Source organism: Macrobrachium rosenbergii, chromosome 17 (assembly GCF_040412425.1).
Source record: "Macrobrachium rosenbergii isolate ZJJX-2024 chromosome 17, ASM4041242v1, whole genome shotgun sequence".
Lineage (NCBI taxonomy): Eukaryota > Metazoa > Arthropoda > Malacostraca > Decapoda > Palaemonidae > Macrobrachium > Macrobrachium rosenbergii.
The window spans coordinates 29,246,332-29,268,626 of record NC_089757.1 but is presented as its reverse complement, the minus strand read 5'-3'; the positions used below and the strand labels follow the sequence as shown (position 1 = coordinate 29,268,626).

At 38.3% G+C, this 22,295-nt stretch overlaps 1 protein-coding gene across 3 annotated transcripts in view; it reads right to left on the bottom strand.

Annotated features, from left to right (window-relative positions):
* The window catches only part of LOC136847835 (organic cation transporter protein-like), an 89,556-nt gene extending 73,882 nt beyond the window's left edge, over positions 1-15,674 (bottom strand). The window contains exon 1 of one of the 3 annotated variants that reach the window (XM_067119782.1): positions 15,339-15,674. The gene's annotated coding sequence lies outside the window, so the exon portion shown is untranslated. Of the gene's footprint in view, positions 1-2,839; positions 2,978-7,313; positions 7,422-15,338 lie in introns of those variants that run through there. The other 2 variants (XM_067119783.1, XM_067119781.1) reach the window with 2 other exon arrangements.
* Positions 15,675-22,295: the final 6,621 nt, after the last annotated feature.

The window sequence follows — 22,295 nt, the reverse complement described above, 5'->3', positions numbered from 1 at the left end:
AAACAGAACTACTTCGAGATTTTTGTAATTTAACTATAGCTTGCAAATATTAATTAATTCATGCTGGGGACATGACTGTAATTGGTGATCGCTGACACAGTTACCTTAGCAACTTCTACACAGGGATACAGTTCCCATAGGTGATACACAAGCAGGTTATGATTCCTTGGCATCTCCCTTCAAACACCCTAGCAACTGGAAGAAGTTGATCACGTTGGGAAAATTATCCATGTGCATAGTGGTCCTGTAAATGTCTATTTTGTTTTTCTTTTTGTAAAGGTGGGGATGACTGCATGATGAGTTGCATGGTAGTCATTTGACTGTTGGAACTGGCACAGCTGACGGTACTGCTTTTGCCACCTTGCCCTTCATCTGGCAGATACAAATCCAGGCAATTTTTTTTTTCTAGAATCAAACCACATTCTACTGGGAGTACTTTCAGTGAGAGCTTTTTTTGCATATGTAGGCAGAGCATGAGCTTCCACTATAGTAGGTAGAGGCTTGATAGGTGTATTTGCATGTTGCTAGGCATTCTGATGTGTATTGGGGTTTACTTGTCATTTTATATGGCATATACTGTTCTTACGAAGTTGTTGATATTTTCTTTCACATGTTGGAATGGTTAACCATAGCAACTGGTAAGGAAGCAAGATGGAAATAATTTAACGAATGGCAAAGGGAAGAAGAAAGGAAGGACAGCATTCCAAAGTACAAACTTCTGTTATGGCAAAGACAGCACTTTCAAAATATCAAAGTGGTTCTTTCGAATGGAATCAAAGAATGGAATTAAAGACTACAACAAATAACAAAAGAGTTGGTGAGAAGTAAATACACTGTAGAGAAGGTGCACCTTCACCGAACTCTATTCATCCACAAGGAAAGCAAAACGATATCATCCCAAAGCGTATCATTTTACTACAGGTCAAACCAGAACAATGACAAGAACCACCGAGAAGCCTCCTGCAACAGCCAGACTCATGAGAGAGAGAGAGAGAGAGAGAGAGAGAGAGAGAGAGAGAGAGAGAGAGAGAGAGAGAGAGAGAGAGAGAGAGAGAGAGAGCGCAAACAAACATTTATTTCCTTGGGAAGATTTGAGTTCCAGTCTTTGTGTATGGTGAACTGGAAAGGTACTGGATGAAAAACATGAAATTCCCTGAACCAGAAAGCCAGTTATACCAAACACCTGGACATCAGCCTGACTCCATCTAAACAGAAAACAAGGGATCTCCTAGAAATAGTGTAGCAGACTGCTATTAGTAAAAGCACGGTAGTATTTCCATTGCACCAAGATCTCACTGTGTCATGAGATACGATTTTGCATAATCCAACATCAAGATCCCATCCTAGCCTACCTAACTTGAGTAAATGGCTTTATTTCAATATTTTCCTCTGTAGAATACCGCCCCTTTTGGGATTCTCTAAGCATAGGAAATAGAGATAAAATCATCTGATTCTTGAATATTAATCTAAGGGCTAAGACAATTTCACTCGGAGACGTAGTTCACTTACTGTCATGAATTTTCCTGTTTAGCCCAGGCTAAATCTAGGTTAGGCTAAGACCGCCTACCTATCCCCTGAGTATAAGTTACTACTGTACTGTCTTTTTTTTATATTACAATATACATTATCAATTAATAAGTATTCTCCATATCATTTGAGTACTTGAAAGAAGCATACATTAAGCTTAACCAGCCATACAAAAAAAAAAAAAATATATAAGGCTTATTGAGTACACTTTTGATCATGGAATAACCTACCAGTTCGAGAGCGAAAAGACCCGAAAATACTCTAATTTCATTTGTTGGCATACAGTATTGAGGTTACTTCCCTCCCAAATTCAATTTTAATGAGGTAATATTTTGGTATTATGCAAAACTCTGAGGTTGAACTTAGAGAATAATCAAGTTCAGGGTTCTTGTATTCCTGATTTTTCGGGGGCAATGCTTTTGCGAGAGAATAAAACCTACTCTGTATTATTGATGGAATACTTTTCCGCACTGTTGATGTCTCTATGGGGAAATTCAAAATTGTGCCTTTTTATCTGCCGAGTGACAGCACACCTGATCGTGGTAGAAGTTCTGGAATTCCCTTGAATTTGATTCTGTGTTAATACTTTCGATGAGTATAGCATTTACCTGCATTAGGCGTACTGTCCTAAATACAGTATATATAAAAGGATTGACATTCATCTTGAAAGAATCTGGTGCCAAAGTAGGTTCCAATAACGGGAGGAAAATTAACATATTTAGGAAAGTTTAAAGGAGTAGGTAGTTATATAGTAACGTTGTCCTGTATTATATATTTTATGATGTCAGAGCAAAATTTTTACTCTTCTCTCAGTTAAAAGTTGATACTGCAATGCTGTATTCGGCAATCCCCGTTCGTCTATAAAATCCATGCTTAACCAGGCGAGCTTGCAAATAAACAAACGCCAAACGCAAAACAGGGGTCATTGTGCTGCTGCACAATATCCTATGGGCTTCATGAAAGTATCATACACGATAAGTCAAACCTGTTTCTACTTTAGTTAAGGCTAAGTTCGAACCAAGCAGTGACAGCTGATGAGACAGCCCAAAACCCTACCATCTAGCATGGATGGCATGGCGGCGTTACCAGTGACGTATATCAAGAACAGTGCAGAAGCTCATTCATAAAACCCTCTTCCTCCCATTTAACATCTCACCATGAGTCACCACATTTAAGGGCTACATGAGGGCAAGGACCTTTACTGGAACAAGGCTGCTTAATTGAAACCAACCAACCCCAAACGATCCCCGCCAGTCAGGGTATGCACTGTATTTATGTTAAAAGGTAAGTGAGGCTAGACTATAAACCTTACCGTTCTGTTGTTTTCCTTGAAGTTAGCCAAAGCCATCATTGATTGCCACAGGAAAATGTCTGCTGTTATTTTATAAATGAACTCTTGATGAGGCATCGGACACGAGCACTGTCAGTAGACGTTACAGCCAAGGATTGTAAATTTGTAACTGCAGAGACCGGGTATTAGCCATCCAAACAGGATGTAGGGCTAAATAGGGGAAACCTTTAGGATATGTAACGCCCCATCGCATCCAGAACACGTAGGGTCAGTTATGAGTATTCGCTGCACCTTCCTAAGCAAAATTCACTGCTTTAAATTGAGTCTGTATATTCACCTGCAACTGTATTAGCCATTCTGAACTTTGGTTGTATTACCTTATTCAGTCTACCGAATTATAAAAGGTAACGATGATGGGTAAACAGTGGGAGGACGCTCTGCTGGCGAATGAGCCTAGGCTTACTCAAGGTAATATTTAAGAATTCACACTAATCCCTTGTATATTAAATTATCATCTCGAGAGGAAATAACGTGAATTAAACAAGGGTTTCAACTAGGTAATTAGGTGTGAGGAAACTGATAATTGCAGTAGACCATAGTATACTAGGCTAATTAAAGGTATTGCCAATGCTAGCCTAACCTAGTATCAACAAATACTGAAGAATTGCCCCCAGGTAACTGTTGCCAGCGGTAGCGTAGATTATTATCAACAGTTTGGAGGTGGGATGAATGTCGTTGGTTTAATGAGGGTTATGTATAAAAATAGTTGATGTTTGTAGTTTATGGGTACTTATATATATATATATATATATATATATATATATATATATATATATATATATATATATATATATATATATATATATATATATATATATATATATATAATGCGTGAGTGTCTGAGTGCAAGTGAAGTCGAAACACATTTTTCCTACATTACGACGGGCATGATGTAACCTGGAGAGAGAGAGAGAGAGAGATAGAGAGAGAGAGCGTAGTAGGTCGGTCTGGCATCTCCGGTATTTATGCGTCAGCATAGTAGCAGACTTGAGAAGGAGGAGGCTCATATTTCACAATCCCTCCCCCCCTATACTCATGTCAGTTAGACTACGACATTTGACAGATAGCCTACGCATGTATGGAGGATATAAATACGACACACATGTTCTAGATGTGTCCTAGACCTTGTGAAGGAGTTAAAAATATCCCTTGCCTTGGTAGCATAGTTGAAACTGACTAGTACGCATTTTATCAATTATGTCATTATGCGTTACAGTTCAGCAAGAAAAAGTTATCGTGCACCATTGCATCGCGAAATATATTTGTAAAAATTAACAAAAATATTTCTATCAAAATTTTATTGATTTTTAACATATCTGCACTTACTTTTGGGAAATTCTGAAATTACAGATACACAGTTGGGAAACGTTTATTGCTAGGGTCGTACATTTTCATAATAATCCTCACCATTCATAATTTTAATTCAGGGTTTTCCCCCTCAGCGGTATCAGACGTTTGGCGAGTTCGGAACATTCTTTTCATTTTTTTGCACCTATTTCTCCCGACGCGATGTCCCAGCTGGTCCAACCGTCTCGCCCTAACCTTCATCCGAATGTTTTTATCAGTTCAGTGGGGTGGAGCCCCCTTTCCATGGTTGGCGTCATGCCATTTCCAATTGTCGCGCTTTTTTCTAATTGCTCCTCGACCTTTCTCTTTGTTCTCGATAACCTCCTTATCTGTAGTAGAATTTTACTTTTACTAAGACACTCCATTCATGTATGTCAACATAACGCCCAGTTGTTAAGTCAATTGACATTGTATCAAACCCAAAAGGCATAGGACTGAATCCTGTCCTGGACAGATATACATGTCATGTATAATTTACCCTTTGGGTGTATTTATTCCCAAGGTAAAGCAAATTCTATATAAAGGGGTGTATTTTGTGACAGTTTAACATTATATATATATATATATATATATATATATATATATATATATATATATATTGTATTTATTATATATATATGCATGTGTGTTTATGTCTTTTTATTGTAATCTATATCTATACTGTTCTATGAAATGTAAGTTTTTTCTGCGTAAAAAGGCCCAAGTTTCAATATCTCGTAACGTTTTTGGTACATGGCGTAGTTACAAAACCTTTGTAACTTAGTGTAACAAATAATTTTGTAAATTGACCGATAAAAAAATTACTTGTTCTTCTATGCTAGGCAGTCGCTTTGACAAATTGTTACCTCTTGCACTTAACCTTCCTCTTCCAAGCTTAGACTGGTTCAGTTGATCCTCTGGAAAAGTGACTACCTTCAAACCACTCTCATACTGCTTCATCCTTTAATAATTCTAAAGCATTTGAAATTTTCCAACATCTCCAACTCTCTCAAACACCTTGAAGCAACACTTTTCAGATGCACTCTAGACTCATTTTCCAGTCGTACTGATTTTTGGTAACCTCCTTTGCTGTAGCCTTCCATCTTTTTATTGAATTGCTGTATCTCTGTTCTTATTGACTGTGCTGCACGTCCTCCCTTCGCCATTTAGAGTGGTGCTCGCCCTGACTGTGTCCTCTAGCCTGTACGAAGCCTTTCTTTCTCTTTATCAACAGTTTACTCGAGCTTTTAACATGCATGTAGGTGCTTGTGTGATTTGTTGGAGTGTTGTCTATATATTTGCTTTTCATGTACTTTTCCGACAATGCAAGATTATACGAATGATTGAACCATCCATCCTTCATTGCCCTTTACCTCAAAGTAACCTCAAGTTTCTCTCTCGCTGCCTGTCAGCTCCGCTCTTGAAACCATATCCGAATAGGCTAATCAAGTTTGACCACCAAAGACGCGTTTCCTATTTCTTTCTTTGGTCACACTCCTACCATATTCTGTTTAGATAAAATATATTTCATCCTTCTATTTTCATCTTTCCATCCACAATTAGGGTACCCACGTTACTTTAGACATAATTATCTAGAAAGTATTACATAGACAAAATGATAAATCTGCTTCGAAACAGTTGCTTTTGTTTCCATACTGCCAGTCGTCTTCCATATATCAGTTGCTAGAACTTTATACGGACGTTATGCCCCCCCTGTTTAGACTTTCGCTCTCAAGTATGCGTCTTCCATTGACTACCCTCTTGACGGGATGGAATCCAAGTAATAATTTTCAGCAATGGCCCCTCTGTTACTCCTTCCTTTCCACCGTAAGGTGTTTTCACTGTCCATTTTCTCTAGGCTCTACAGTACGTTCTTTCTGTCACTGTTCTACTAGGGGCTGTAGATGCGCTTGCCATGCCTCCGCTTATCCAAGTGATATTATAGCAACGAACAAGCAACCCTTGATTGCCTCATCTGGCAACCGTTGCTTTTCCTCCACTTTTAAACTCCGGAATTCAACCGCCGTTGGTGTTTAATTTTATTCTTATAAGGTCCTAATTATGAAGAGGTTGGTATGCCTCTTTCTTTGGATTAAACATTTTCCCTGCTTTTTTGTTTATTTTTGCATTAAACCTGCGGCAGATATGGACATCTAGTTGCTTAATCCACCAGACCCTGCACTTAGAAGTGTTTGAATGAATGATGGAAGTAAGAAGGGAATTCGCGTAGACGAAGGAATCGTAACAAGAGACGAATGTAGATTCCCTTAGAGACAAAGAGAGGGTCAAATCCCGATTTTCTTTTGTCCTACCTGACTTTGCATGACCTCCTTTATCCATCCTTGTTGTCAAAGGCACATGATTAAGCTGAAATCTCATTATCGATCAATGAATATTCATTTAAAAGACCTCTGTTTTCTATATTGTACTTTCGTAAACATATTCTCAGCTCATGCCGAATTATTCTCCTTATATAGCGCCTGGGAACATCTACTGCTGTTAATAGAAATTATTTTTTGAGATGCATATGCAGTTTACTCGTTTGCTCCGATATTGTAATTTTATTTATTCCATAACAACCATAACCCTTCCTTCGCCGTACTTCCAAACAAGTCGTCCTTTTCTCTCGCTCTCTCTCTGCCTAGACATCATTACTTGTACTTGGCTACTCCTCGACTCACAGCTTTAATTCAATATAGATTTTTAACATTGAAAAAATAAGCGTCATCTTAGGATATATATATATATATATATATATATATATATATATATATATATATATATATATATATATATATATATATATATATATATAAATAATGTATATGTATATATATTATAAATAATATATATATTTATATATTATTTATACTATGACTTGTTCGCGAGTTCATATGCATCTAAACATATGCATATATAATCTGATGATGCATGCTTAGTATATAAAAATTACAGATAAGAAATTTAACACCAGTATAACACTGACTGAAAATAAGGAAAAACTGTGAGCAACATGTTTCAAAGGCGCATTGCCATTGTCCGTTGTGAGAAGGTGAGGACATCATGTTTACATAATGATATGAATGTAGAAAAAACTGTAAGAATCTACCTTTGAGGGGAATATCTTGGTCTTGAGCAGTGCGATCTTAAAAAAAATATCACAGGTTTCGTCTTAAACAAAAAGACAAAGGCTGTCGGTAGTCGCACATAAAAGACCAAAAAATTTAGATTTACTCGTATGTCAAAGACGCCAGATTTTTCTCCTTTTTTTAAATTTCAGCATTTCAATGATTGTTTAAAACATCGTCAACCACACTTGATTGTCAGTCAGGTCGAGGAGTAGCCAAAAGGTTCATGAATTCCACTTCCCAGCGCACAAAAAAGGCGGCAATCAGTTTCTGTGTTCAAGCTACCATACCGGCATAATGCTCACAACCTCACTCGATCGTGGAAAGTTCCGCTCTGAGGCTGTCTACTCACTACTGTGTAGTGTAGTTTGTAGCTGCCCCGTCCAGTGTCGTTCCGCGTGCGCTCTCCCCTCCCCTCCCCACCTGACCCCGATGCCAAGCCTCGGTGCCGGCAACCAAGGTCTATAGGGCAACGACATCTTAAGTACAAAGTACCCCTCTTTTTAACCCAGACGACAATGTCCTTGTAGACATTTACAGGATCTCATCCCGAAGCAGTGCAAACTTTTAAGCTCTGCCCCATCACGTCCCTCTATACACTGTAGACCCTCGCTTCTTACGTCATCGGTGCACATCTCGTACAAGCGTTTCCCCTCTCACCGTTACGTCACCCGATTACGTATCCGTATCTCTCTTTCCCCTACGGCGCTAGCTCATACCTCTCTCTCTATCTCCCTCTCTCTCTTGCGTACTTGACGGTGGTCTCATATCAAAAGACGGTATAAATGCGGGAGCCTGTAAGAAATTTGATTAAGGATATATGGGGATCCTTTGTTATTAAATTTATCACATCTCAAAATACATTAGAACAGCTTTGATGAAAGGATGTTTTATTAGTCCTAGTTAGCAAGTCATCTCCATTTATATATGTAACATATATATATATATATATATATATATATATATATATATATATATATATATATATATATATATATATATATATATATATATATATATATATATATATATCTGTTCAAAACATATCTGAATATATATATATATATATATATATATATATATATATATGTATATATGTATATATATACATATATATATATATATATATATATATATATATATATATATATATATATATATATATATATATATATATATATATTCAGATAATATGTTTTGAGTAGAGAGAGAGAGAGAGAGAGAGAGAGAGAGAGAGAGAGAGAGAGAGAGAGAGAAAGAGAGAGAGAGTGGTTCCCCTTTCCCCCCATATAATCGATTCTAGCCGGCTTCATCGTGCCACGGGATCAATAATTCGGTTGCTGGATATGATGCTTCTTATGCAGGTAATAAACACGGATGAAAAAGGAAGCTTAGGCGTCGCCAAGTGAATACAGAGCTCAGAAAGTCTTGCAGATCACAAGAGGATAGTCAACAAAGGATTACCGCGTCGAGGCTCTCTCTTTATTCTTCTCTTTTCTTTTTCTGTCTTTACCCCAGGTGCGATTCACAGCATTACACTGTTAATTATTGGAAAAATAATATGCTGATTAGATCAACAGAAGCATACAAAATTTTCTAAGGACATGCGCACCAACCATCGGCTTTCTCGCCTGCATCGGAGATCAAACTCGAGTCGACTCGCTTCTAAGACGAAAGCGCTACTACTTGCACTATGTGACCGGAGAGAGACATAATTTTAAATTGCAGAATAAGATAATCGGTCTCAGGGTTTTGTCTGCTTATTGGATTTGTCCACAACAACCGCACATAAACTGTAAGGAAAGGGTAGGGGCGAGGTCCAGACCTTGATTAGTGGCATCTGAGAAAACCAGACGACAACGCTCGCTACCATAAAAAGGGCAATCACTCAGACAAATGTAGGAACAAAAGGACCCGCCTTATGTAGATTTTTGAAGTATATTATGAAAATTCAAAATTCTTTAGCTTTTAAGGGATACTGCTCCCTTCGTCAGAAGAAATGTGAAAGCCTATTACCCGTGAAACTGCTCGTAAATACTGTTCTTACAGATGGCCTCGCCAGTCGTCCATTTTCGATATTCAAGACAGGTTTTCCCTCGGGTACTGCATGCCTATCCCACAAGTCTGCATTTTTTATGTCATTGATTTTCGTCCCAGCGGTGAACTCCTTAAGAATTATTTCTATAATTTACAGAGCACTTTTAATGAAGAATCTGTTATCAGATATTTATGATATAACTTGTGAGGAACTTGGTAAAGCTAGGATGACATATATTGGTGAAGAATATACGTCATTAGAAGAGTACCTTTCAGCTAACAATGTCTTAGGAGTTAACTGGGATACTTCCGATGATACTTTGCTCATTAAGAAAAGTAAACATAAAAGATTAGAACATGTTGCCAATCGTCGGTTGTTATCACTACTTTCTATCTGCTTTGATTCTTTAGGTATGCACTTGTTAAAAGAAACTCTTAATTCAGAACAAATAGGTTTAGATGAAAAGTCACCGTCATAATTTCATAGTGGATGGAAGAATTTAACTAGAGAAACATTATATATGATGCATACCAGTCCAGTTGCGTATGGTGCATTTTGTTATTTTAGTATTGCTGCAAAGTCAAGATTTGCGCTTTTGAAATCTTTAGATTTTACCTAGTTAGACACTCAGTTTGCTAGTTAATAATTAGACAGGTTGAAAGACTAGCAATAATTTGGTCAGATTCGCAAGTAGCATTACAGTGGATTAAAAATGACAATAGAATGATTTTGTATGTACAAAATCGAGTATCTTGCATTTGTGATACAGGATTACGATTTCAGTTGTTGCAAATTTGTGGCAAGTAAAACAGATCTTACTGATTTTGATTACTAGAGGAATTCTATTCAATAGTTCAAGCGCATTCTAGTATGAATGTATGGGACCTCTTGGCCACCCTGTCGTGACCAATGAACTGCTCAGAAAGTTAGCGTGACAGTAGATGAGCAGATTGCTGAAGTCATGCCAGAATTTACCGCAAGTTCAACAGGTATTTGACTGTATTGAATATTCTACGCCAGGTGATATCATGTCAGTCTATTTTCAAGTTTATTCAGGAGTTTAAGCCTGAAATTCTGTTGCTTAACCTTCCTTTATTCTGTTACGTATTTTGGTACCAAATATTCATGCATGGGTGCCCGCACGTAGGGGCAAGGAGGGACACTTGCCCCCACTGAAATCCTGAAAAAAAAAAAAAAAAAAAAAAATATATATATATATATATATATATATATATATATATATATATATGTGTGTGTGTGTGTGTGTGTGTGTGTGTGTGTGTGTGTGTGTGTGTGTGTAGTATAACTTGAAAAACAATTATTACATTTGACTACATCGGTTTGTTTTCCTTCCATTCTACAGTATATTCTTTCAGTTTAAGTAAATTAAAGGTATCCTTATTATATTGTATAATATTTGTATGCAGTGTATAACTGCGGTATTCTTTCAAGAAATGTTTGATTTCAGTTGAACAGTATATGGAACTATTGAGAAAAAAGTCAATGTAACTTTCTCTATTTTTTTATCGCATCTTGCTTCCCTTCAATTATTGGCATCGCAGTTCCACTGCATATATATATATATATATATATATATATATATATATATATATATATATATATATATATATATATATATATATGTGTGTGTGTGTGTGTGTGTGTGTGTGTACTGGTATTAAGATTTGCCGCCCCGCCACCCCCTTGGAAAATATGCTGCCAAACGCCCATGCAAATATTCGTTGCTTTGTACTGTTTTTTTTTTTTTTTTTTTTTTTTTTTTTTTTTTTTTGCGCAAAGTAAATGTACTTGATGCAGATGCGGATTACAGTCCTCAGGACTGAGTCAGAGCCATAGCAGTCCTGCAAATCTGATTAACTCTTGAGAAGGCATTCCCTGATGTTGTACAAGAGATACCGTCACTCATTAGAGAACAGTATCGGATACCTCAAGTTAGACAAGACAATCGGAAGCATAATTAGTAATTTGAAGTCTGTGAAAGGGATGAGTAGAAAGTTTGTGTAACATAGTCCAGTCACCTGTAACAGCTAAAAGAGTTCGATATTCACATTTCCTTTCTCACGCATGGGGTAGGTTATTCGGTGCCCATTATCATTTCATGGAGGCAGAATCACCACGTGCCCACGGCAATGTGGAGTCTTCAAGAAACTCATTGGGTTAACCAAGTCACCTTAAAGAAAGTTCAAGAAGAAAATCACTGCAAATGAGTTAAATACCATTGTGAAAGAATTCAGACAAAACTGAACAATCATCAGTTAACTTTTACCTAAAATCCGGTGAACTTACTATGCCCTTGACGCCGGCTTATTTTAAAGAGAGAGAGAGAGAGAGAGAAACACTATGGTGTCATCAAGGCAGGGCAAGATCATTCCCCTAGTAGGAGGTACAGTATATTAATTGAAACGAATCCCTGGTAAACCCTTGTAGCATCCGTGTAGGGTGTCGGACGGAAATTTTACCTCGACTCACTAGTTCTAAGTCGAGATGTTATTAGACTTGGGCCTGAAGGGCAAAACCAACAAACTTCGAAGAGAAGGTCCGCCAAGATTCGGTTAGTTTTTTTCGCAAATTTATTACAAAACTAAACATTTTAAATTTAACAAGTACAGAACGAACGGACCACTAGGTCTACAACGAAGTAAATAATTCAAAGGCAAGAGAAATTTCATATAACACCAGAAAAACTTAACATCGACCTGAAAAGGCTGCAGTTATACATTTACGTTACACCTGAATCATTAAGCAATACCTCGGATAAATCTTAACTACGTCAAGTCGCGGATGACAAAAATACAGAGAGGTTACACAAGCACACTAAATGACCTGGCTCTTGGCTGAGAAAATGCGAGGTGCACGAGACTCTTACCTGTGCTGCTTACAGTGGTGGCCCCGATAAAAGATAGTGGAACCAGGGTTGCCATGCCGGCCAACCCAATTTTTGTACGGCGCTTGCCAGATTATGGTTTCTGACTTAAAATTATGGTACATGTATATTAGAGTTATGGTACACAGGATGCTTGTTTATTTTTATAAATAGGTTAATATTAAGTATAGCATTACATAAAATAACATATACAGGCTCTCTCTCTCTCTCATATAGATTGCTCTCTTTTTTCTGTCATTGAGAGAGAGAGAGAATGATGTGACTATTTATAAGATGATAATTGCAAATTCCTTAAAAGAATATATCTCCATGTTTGGTATACAAAAAACACAGTATACCTGATTGTAATGTAGTCAGTTGAATAAAAGGGGGGGGGTGATTAAAAAAGTATAAATTTAATTTATATCTTTGCTCACCATTAATATTAAAAAAGTATAAATTTAATTTATATCTTTGCTCACCATTAATATGGGTCCATACATCTACTGTAGATGTACACAGGTCCATGCATGTATATAGTGTTAGGCCTATTCATCAAATGAAAATTGTACATCACATTCGAGCTCTGCATCTGAGAGATCTGTACTATTTCCTTTGTACAAAATAGCATAAGTCACTCTGTTGGGTATGTCCTCGGTTGGTTCAAATTCACGACAACCATTTTATTTCTCCTTGAGACACTGTGATGTGAGGAGCACACCATTTACAGTTCTTGTCACCAGTTTGTTTCGAATTTTTGTTTTTATAAGGTTCACTTTACTAAATACTCGCTCACAATCGGCTTTGGAGTGAGGCATACAGAACATCAAGGGGAAAAATTGGACAGCTGTACAAACTCCTTTTCCTTTTCCCCATTTGGTGATTCCCAGGTCGACAATTTACCACAGAAAGCATCAACTTGCTGTTCTTTTGCAATTTCCTCTGGGAAGTGAATCAGAGACAGTCTTCTCCACTGATCATCTAGGTTCTGCAGTAGCTGTCCGTCATCCAGTGACACAATCCGTGGAAGGGACTGCACAAGGCTAAGTACGGATGGAAATCTATCCCGTGCAGTTAAGCTCAGAGGCTGCTGGGGACTTAGCAAACCGATTTTATTAAGTATTGTGTCATTAAAGTTCCACATTTTCTTGATTTCAAATGATGCCACACAAAGAAAAGCCCTACAACGTTTAAAGAATTCTTCCCTCATTTCTGGGAGGTTTTGTACTACATCTGCACTGTTAGTGTAGTTCATCACACCAACACCGAAGTCCATCATTGAATTATTCAAATGTTTTTCCTCTCTTGTGGGGTCAATATCACTTAGCTCTGTCTGCATCACATATTGTCTTTCCATGAAGCACAAGGGTCTCACGGTACAAATCACAAACTTTATCATGCAGCTCGATCACAACTACTTTTCCAGACTGAAAATAATAAGTATTAAAACTGGTGAACTTAGGAGGAACCCACTGCAAAAAAGAGGAAGAATAACTTCACAATTGGATCACCGAGGTACTGCAGTATCTCCTGAGCTGACACAATTTTCTCAGAAGCACGCATTTCTATGCAAAGCAGTTTCAAAGCTTCCCATTGTTGTAAAACACGAGACAACTGCTACCAATGAAAGCCATCGTGTTTGTGATGGATGCAGCATCTTATGAGGTTTTCGATCCAGAAAAGCTTGAAACTGCAATAGCTGCGCTTGTCTCTTTGAATTTTATTTCATAAAGTTATATAAGTTTCTGGCAAGATCTTCACAACGTCGAGGTAAAGTCTTACAAGCCTCACTGGCACACAGGTACGCAGAATGACAGATGCACTTAATGATTACTATACCTGGGACATTCCTCTTGTAGTCGGTTTAACACTGAATTCTTGCATCCTATCATGACATTGCAGCCATCAGAACCAAAGCCCACAATATTCTGCATTGGTATGTTCTGAGCTTTGAATGTTGCAGTGTTAAAGAGGTTAAAGAGCTTTTCTCCTGTGGCTCCTTCATTGGCTGTCTTAAAATCCTGTGGTCCAAAAACCTAACACAGTTCCCAAAATTTGCTAGTAATTTTCAGCGCCTTTTCATCATGAAACCCCACGTCTTGTTTTCACATCTGCTATGTCTGTTGATTCATTACTTAGCACACTAAACTTCGGCTGCCGTAGTATGTTGGCCAAGTTTTCCTTGTAACCCTCACTAATTACATTGTTAACAACAGCCGTCATCTTTGTCCGTTTTATTTGTATATCTTTAGCTATTTTTGAGCCTGGAAAACTTCTCTTGATAGCACCAATCACATCATCAGCAGCATTAAATGCAAGGTTATGTTCTGCAAAAACACTAGCAAGTACTATTTCTGGGTTTCACTGATTTTTCATGTGATAAGCTTCCTTCACCAAGAAATGTTTGTATACTGGATTGGTTCGTAATCGCAGCAGTTCCTTCCATTTTTCTATGGCTAACAGATTTTCCGTGATTTTTTATTACACTGATGTCATCCTTAAAACCGATGTTGCAGATTTTACACCAGGCTTTTAAATTTGTGTTCTTGTCTGGTTGAAGCCATTTAAACTGAGATTCCTACCCTTTTGAAGTAGTTTAGTTCTTACATTTCCACACGTTTTTCTTTGGGGAAGTCGGCGGATCAGCCTCTTCACTACTTCATCCGCTCATGCCCACAAGCACAAATATGAAATCGTTGGGAATTTTCTGTGTATAAGAAAGTTGTACATGCGTAGTAGTAGTAGTAGTACGATTAAGTGTAAGTTTTTGATACAGTACTATTTCAACACATATTATGCTTAAATAATCGTTAGTGAAATTTTGCATACAATACCGTAGTAAATAAGGATTCTAAAAGTATGGAATATCTTTGAAGCTAGGTAACCTGTAGTTATGTTTAATACGTTACATTGAATTTATTTTGTGTTATCTATAATTAAAAGTAACCTACTGAGAACAAGGTGAATCTTATGCAAACTGGCAACAGATTTGGTAAAAAAAAACAGTTAAACTAATGTTAAAAACATATTAACTCTTCATGTTGCCAATTCGTGTAAGATTGACCTAATAATTAAGACACTTACGTTTATCAGAAAAGTGACGAACTGCAGTGCTGTTGTGATATAAATTAATTGGGAGTTGACGACGTACTGAATTAGTAATCAGAGTGACTGTCTGAGTCTGTGGAGCGCACTTATGCATAGTCTCTCGACAACTGGTATTGCTATATTTACATTGGATATTTTGTTCAAATTCAATCTTTATTTACTAAAAGGTGCGTTCCATTAGTACACGTGATACTAGTTATGCAAATAATCTTGATGCCAAGAATTTTTCTTGGGTATTTTCACAAAAAGGGGAACCGCACACACTCTCGGCTGCCTGCTTGCTGCTAACCCTCGCTTATCCTGAACGTTGTGAAGGATTGTGGGGAAAAAACGGACCCAACTTTTTTCACGACATAGGGCCTCTGCTGCAAGGTGCCAAGATTTACTTCTAGCTTTGCTGGCAACATGTAGACTGATATAGACTAAATCAACAACTTATAACAAGTGTAGGCCTCTGCTGCAAGGTGCCAAGATTTACTTCTAGCTTTGCTGGCAACATGTAGACTGATGTAGACTAAATCAACAACTTATAACAAGTGTTTTGAAAAAGTAACTTGCCTTCTAGTTATTCAATAACATATTTGTTGTTTACGTCTGAGTACAGATAAGTGAATTTAATCGTAATTCTTCAAACTTTTTATGTGTGTGTATATATGTGTATATATATATATATATATATATATATATATATATATATATATATATATATATATATAAAAGTCTAGCTTTCACTGAGAACAAGATAATTTATAATTATTTGATTTTACCATTTTTTTTATTTTAAATGCACCCCATGAGAGTTATATTTATATTAAAGTTGTTTGTTATAATTGAACTTTGAGGCCTAGGCTACGTTACTTCAATTTCACTCAGATTGTTGAATATTATATTTTATATACCATAGCTTCCTCCGAGATTTATATTATTATCATCTTAGATTATATTTTAAGCTGTAATGGAGTTCAGTTATTTGAGTGTCTGATTACCAGTGTAAAACCAATTTTTTTTGGGAACAGGCAAACAAACCACTTATACGAAGAGAAACTTCTTGGTGTTTTTTTTTTCTGCCAGTTAAGGAATGTTACCGGAAGTCCTTCCCTCCATTATCCTTGGTGGCCAGCAAAAATTTGTTTGAGGAATTCAGCAGGGCAATACAGCCAAATTATAGAATAGGTTTAATTAGGCTCATTCTAAGCCTATTTAACTGGGATAGACATAGGCGTAATTATATTAGTGTAGGTTGTATACTACTAATATTTTTGGGCTAACCTATAGGCCTAATGCCAGGTCTGAAACAGAAGCATGACCCAAGAGTTGTCATTAGGGTTGCCACCTAGTCTGTAAAATATAGATTCGTTCTGTATTGCAGAGTGAGATGATGCATTCTGTATTGAACCAATACAGAATGCCATTTGTCCTGTATTTGGCTGTCTGAACGTCATTATTTTAAAATTACATGAGTGTGTTTTTCAGTCAATCTTGCCAGACTGCAAAATTATGCGTTTGTCAGCGGTTGCCTTTGGTACAGGTAAAGTATGCGTCATAACATGGCTCATGAGCAAGTGAGACACGAAAGGTCTGTATCGCACCCCCCTACCCCATTACTCCTAGCCCTTCATTGGCTGAGTCGGTTGAGCTGGACTGTCATTGATGGGCGGGTTCAATTCCACCGCCGGCTGATAAAGAGTTAGAGGAATTTATTTCTGGTGATAGAAATTCATTTCTCGCTATAATGTGGTTCGGATTCCACAATAAGCTGTAGGTCCCATTGCTAAGTAACCAATTGGTTCTTAGCCACGTAAAATAAGTCTAATCCTTCGGGTCAGCCCTAGGAGAGCTATTAATCAGCTCAGTGGTCTGGTAAAACTAAGGTATACTTAACTTAACCCCATTACTCCACCCCCCCCCCGGCTGGGAATGACCGATATCCATAGTCTGTGTCCCTGATTCATTGAAAATTTGTATGATGTTACTTTTCAATGGCTATTGTAGGTTAGCAGTGGAAATAGATCCTGCATTTTATTTTGTATAGTTCTGAAGGAATAAAATAAACGATTACAGTCCGTTAGTCCGAAGGCCCGATAGTCCGAAGGCCCGATAGTCCGAAGGTCCGATAGTCGTAGGTCTAAGCCGGCATTCCGAGGCAAGCGCCCCCCACCCCGCCTCCATGGCTAATACGGCAAAATTGTAACCAGTAAACACCCCTAGGGTACGTTATGTTGGTATTTTTATGGGTGTTTACTGGTTACAATTTTGCCGTATTAGCTATGGAGGGGTGGGGGGCTGATTACAGTCCGTCGGACTATCGGGCCTTCTGACTTTCGGACTATCGGACCTTCGGACTATCGGGCCTGCTGACTTTCGGACTATCGGACCTTCGGACTATTGGGCCTTCGGACTATAGGGCGGTCACCAAATAAACTTGGTCTGCATATATATATTATTTCATTTTCTATATCACAGCGTGTCATTTAGTTTTGAATTTCTGTTTACTTGTCACTTCACTGATAACTGACAACTTGAGAGGTTTATCTTCCAGTCCTCATCAAATATGAAGCATGTCTTCCTCACCCCCATGTTAGCTGCGCATAGCCTCAGAATCCCCCAGCTGAAAGGGCTTGCTCTGCTCATCATAGCTTTTCCTCCTTATACAACTGTGTTCAGTATTTTTCTAAGCTTGAGGTGGCAACCCTAGGTGTCATGGCAAGAAATGTGCTATTTTGCAGACTGAGCCAGGCTTGGCCTAAGGTTTGGCATAGGCCAGTCTGATTAGGTTGGGTTAGGCCTGATGTATGATAATAAGATAAATCACCTTGTTTGTGATGTCAATATATTGAAGTAAATGAGAAATAGGTAAAACTGAAGACTACTACTGCATCTCTTCAATTTTGTAACTACCAGTTTACTTGCAAAATAGGCACCATGTTTAGTACCTGGTCCTTGGGGATGAGAGTAAAATTGCCAACAAAAGATAGTAAATATCATGAACATAAACAAATGACAGAAATGATGAAATATGTAGATAAAAGATGGTAAATATTCTGGTCAGTGACTGGTGGGAACCAGGCTGCGGTCTTAGTCTTCAGTTTTACCATATATTACCTAGGTTAAGGGTTGCGTGTTTCTGTAAATTGAATATATTTTATTGGCTGTTTTAGGCTAGACTGTGCTTAACCCATAGTCTGAAGTTTTTGGTATTTTGCAGTTGCATTTTGTGTTCTAGGTGACCACATATTCCAGCTACCAAGTAGACGCAATAGATTACGGAAATTTCAGTCTGTGAGATACATCTATAAATGGTAAGTGGAATTAAATCAAGTACTTTGTGCTGTGTTCCCTGGAATGTCAAGCTAGTTACAAGTAAATTAAGTAAAAACCCTTTTTTCCAAATAGACTCTTGAGTAATTTGACACATTATTAAATGCTTCCCTTTGTGTTTTCCAGTATAGAACTTGATAAAGTGATGAGAAAATATGACGTTTTTAAAATGATATGTAAGTAACAAAACAGAGCCTTTTCTGTAGGAATATTCCTCAGCACAAGCTAGAATCATTCTTTTAAACTTTGCAGTAAAGATGCGTACCTGATGGTTAAGAGGGTAGTTGAGGAATACCCTGTATTCTTCTGTTACCAAGTGCTTTTTCCTTTGACATTCTGGACAAAATGGGTGGATGAGGTGGGTAATAGGCCTGTGGTAAAGCCTCTGGTATGTGTACTTAGGAGAATTACAAGTTACTTTAAAAGCGGGAAAATTACAAGTACCAACTTTAAAAATTAGCTTCTACAAACATACATACCATTACCTTTTATGTAGGAGACTCTCTCCTTAGATGGGAGGTTATTTCTGTCAGTTGACTGAAAGTTGCAATCCCACCTGGAAATGTCACATCTAATTTGTGAAGGTGAGCCTAAATAAGATAAGTTTGGAAAATGATGTGCTACCCTGTAAGGGTTCCACAGGTCAGAAAGCAGCTATATCTGGCTAGTAAAAATGAGGACCAGATTGTAGCACTATGTCTGAGGGCTTGTATGGTTCATGGGTTAGGCAGCAAAGAATGAGTCACATTCCACTCAGGAGGGTGAAGTTCTTTAGGAGTCAAAGACTGCTCAAATTTCATCATGAGTGTTGCTAACTCTACTAATAAAGAGAGATCCATACTCTTCAGTCTGAATACCTGGCTTAAGGAAAAAGTCTTTTAATGCAAAGGCTTTAAGGGGCTTGTCTCAGCAAAGGCAAACTTGGAAGTTTTAACAGAAAAGAGACACCTTCTATGACACCAACTATAAATGGCCCAATTTGACTGGTACACATTCACAGAGCAGTGGCTGAGGTAGCCAGACATCTGCAGGCCTTTCGCTTGCAGGATCTGATGGATAACCTCCATGTTGATAGCTGGGGTGGAGAAGATTTTGATGGTTTCCTCCCATTGTTTTTTAAGAAAATTTCTAGTGTGTTGTTTCCCAAGATAAGTAGATTCTTTAGATTTTTATGTTGATGTAGGATATTTGCAGATGGGGTGCAAACATTGGGGACCTAGTCTATTTAGGTGTAAAGACAGGAGACGATCATCATCTTCACATCAAATTCGTGAAAATGCATGCACCATTGCTGGCTTTGCAAATATTCCAGAGCTATGCGATAAGAACTCCATACTTATGATGAACCACAACCCAACTGTAGTGGCTTGTTAATAAGTAAGGGAGGACAATCTTTCTCCACTTCTTTCAGTTTGCAGTGCCATCGAGCTGTCACTTAGGCATATTCCAGGCAGGAGGATTATGGAATATGGTGGCAGACCAGCTTATTTGCCAAGGGTAGGTAGTGGGGACAGAATGATCCTTATACCTTTCCATGACAGAAAGGCTCTCCGAGCTTTGGGAAGCATTATTGATCAACCTGTTTGCCGTTCAGCTTGATTTGCTGGGTGATCAACAGAGTGTAGATCATTGCGGTTCCCAGAATGATCCTGATAGTCCTCTTTGGCCCCCAAGCCAAATGGCATTTCAGTCAGTTAGCTCTTTTGATCAAGGTTTCCCCCATGACCCTCTCTTCTTTGTCAACAGTATATGCTTAGTTACCACTAGTACAGATGTCAGACTGTCTTTTTAGGTTTTGAGTAGCATTTTACTAGGGAAAGTGGACCATTTTCTGTGATTTGTGTCACAGTTTAGTCCCTCCCTGGCCACAGCTGCTTGTCAGCTGATCATGGACTTCCTCATCCACCTTTGTTGAGACAAGCTCCTCTCAGCCCCTGTGGTGAAAGGCTGTCACTCTGCTTTAAGCCAGGTCTTTTGACTGAAGAGTATAACTCTATTTCCTCTGTTAACTTATCCTTGCTCATGAAATTGCTTTGAAGTCTTGCCTGCCTAAGGGGCTTTGGCTGCAAGAGTGGGATGTGACTCATCCTCCATAGCCTAACTTGGCCACTGTATGAGACCTTGAGGGAGACTTCACACCGGGACCTTATTCTCAAGAATGTTTTTCTCCTAACTTTAGCCTCAGCGAAACGTGTTGGTGAGTTGTATGGCCTTTCATAACTACTTCAGCATTCAGAGGGTTGGGAATTTCTCATACTCATTCGTTCCTGAGCTTGAGGTTAAAAAAAGAACCCATAAGTTTCTGACAAGAAATTAAGGAGTTTCTTGATCCCCATCTCTGAAACTTTGTTGTTGGTGACCTACATGAGTTGTGTTTTGTTTGTATTGGCAGTCACAAGGATGTGCCCAAGAACACACTGTCTTATTAGCTTCGTGAAGCACTCAAGTTGGCATATAGGTTGTCATGCAAGGAGGATGATCATCAAATCTGGATGATAGGTTGTTACCCCATCTCTAGCCATCTGGAAAAATTTCTTGTTGTTATAGGCGACAAGGATTGTAGTCTTGCTCAGTCCATGTAGAAAGAAGGTATGCGCACAACAGGTTGCCACTGCGTGATATTGCAAGGTTTCTTATTGGCTTGTATGAGTGCAATTGTGCAGACCCTTGAGCAGTTCTTGGTTTATCCAAGACTCAAAATGTGCACTTGTGATCTCTGGATTGAGAGTGTGCAGACAACAGTGTTCTTGCATGACAAGGCATTGTTTTAAGAAACTACTACTGCTTGCACACAGTTGTGGAGACATGTGGGATGTTACTGGTTCATCTAAGTCTCTGCTAGTTCAGTTTTAAGAAACTACTACTGCTTGCACACAGTTGTGGAGACATGTGGGATGTTACTGGTTCATCTAAGTCTCTGCTAGTTCAGTTTCAGCCAATCATACACAATTCAACGGTTGCAAACAGGTACAAATCACTCAGTTCTTGATTTGATGATTGGTACTGCCATTCCCAGTTGCTTGTGCCCATGGTCCCCAGAGTGTCCATCAGGGGCAGAGTGGAGAGGATCCAACTTATCCTTTGGAGTGGTTTATTTCAAGAGATCGTTGGGCTTATCCATGAGCTTAATGCTTACTAGGAAACAACTACAGTGTACTTTATTGAATAAATGTCGTCCACAGGACCTACTCCAAGCAGTGAGAGTAGTTCCGTGATCCACAGTCCAGAAGATTCCTGCTTTCAAGCAGATCTAGAAAGCTGCTTGATTTGCTAATAACATACCAGAGGATGCGTAGACTACCCTTAAGATTGATTCATCAGCCTGTGGACTGAAAAATGACAAATTTTAAAAGTAATTTGTATTTTTCCTAACATACAAACCTGAGGTCTTTACATAGGAATTACCTTCAGTGCAAGCTGGAGCAGGCTATTCTACACAACAAGGTTGTTCGGTAGTTGCACTACAGGTGGGGTAGGCGAGGGGTACCCTCACTACCTCCCTTTGCTGAGTTGCATAACCACTTGCCTTATAGCCCAGGTAACAGAATGATGGGTGGCTAGAGGTGGGCAGTTTATGTAAAGACCTCAGGTTTGTATGTTACGAAAAATACAAAT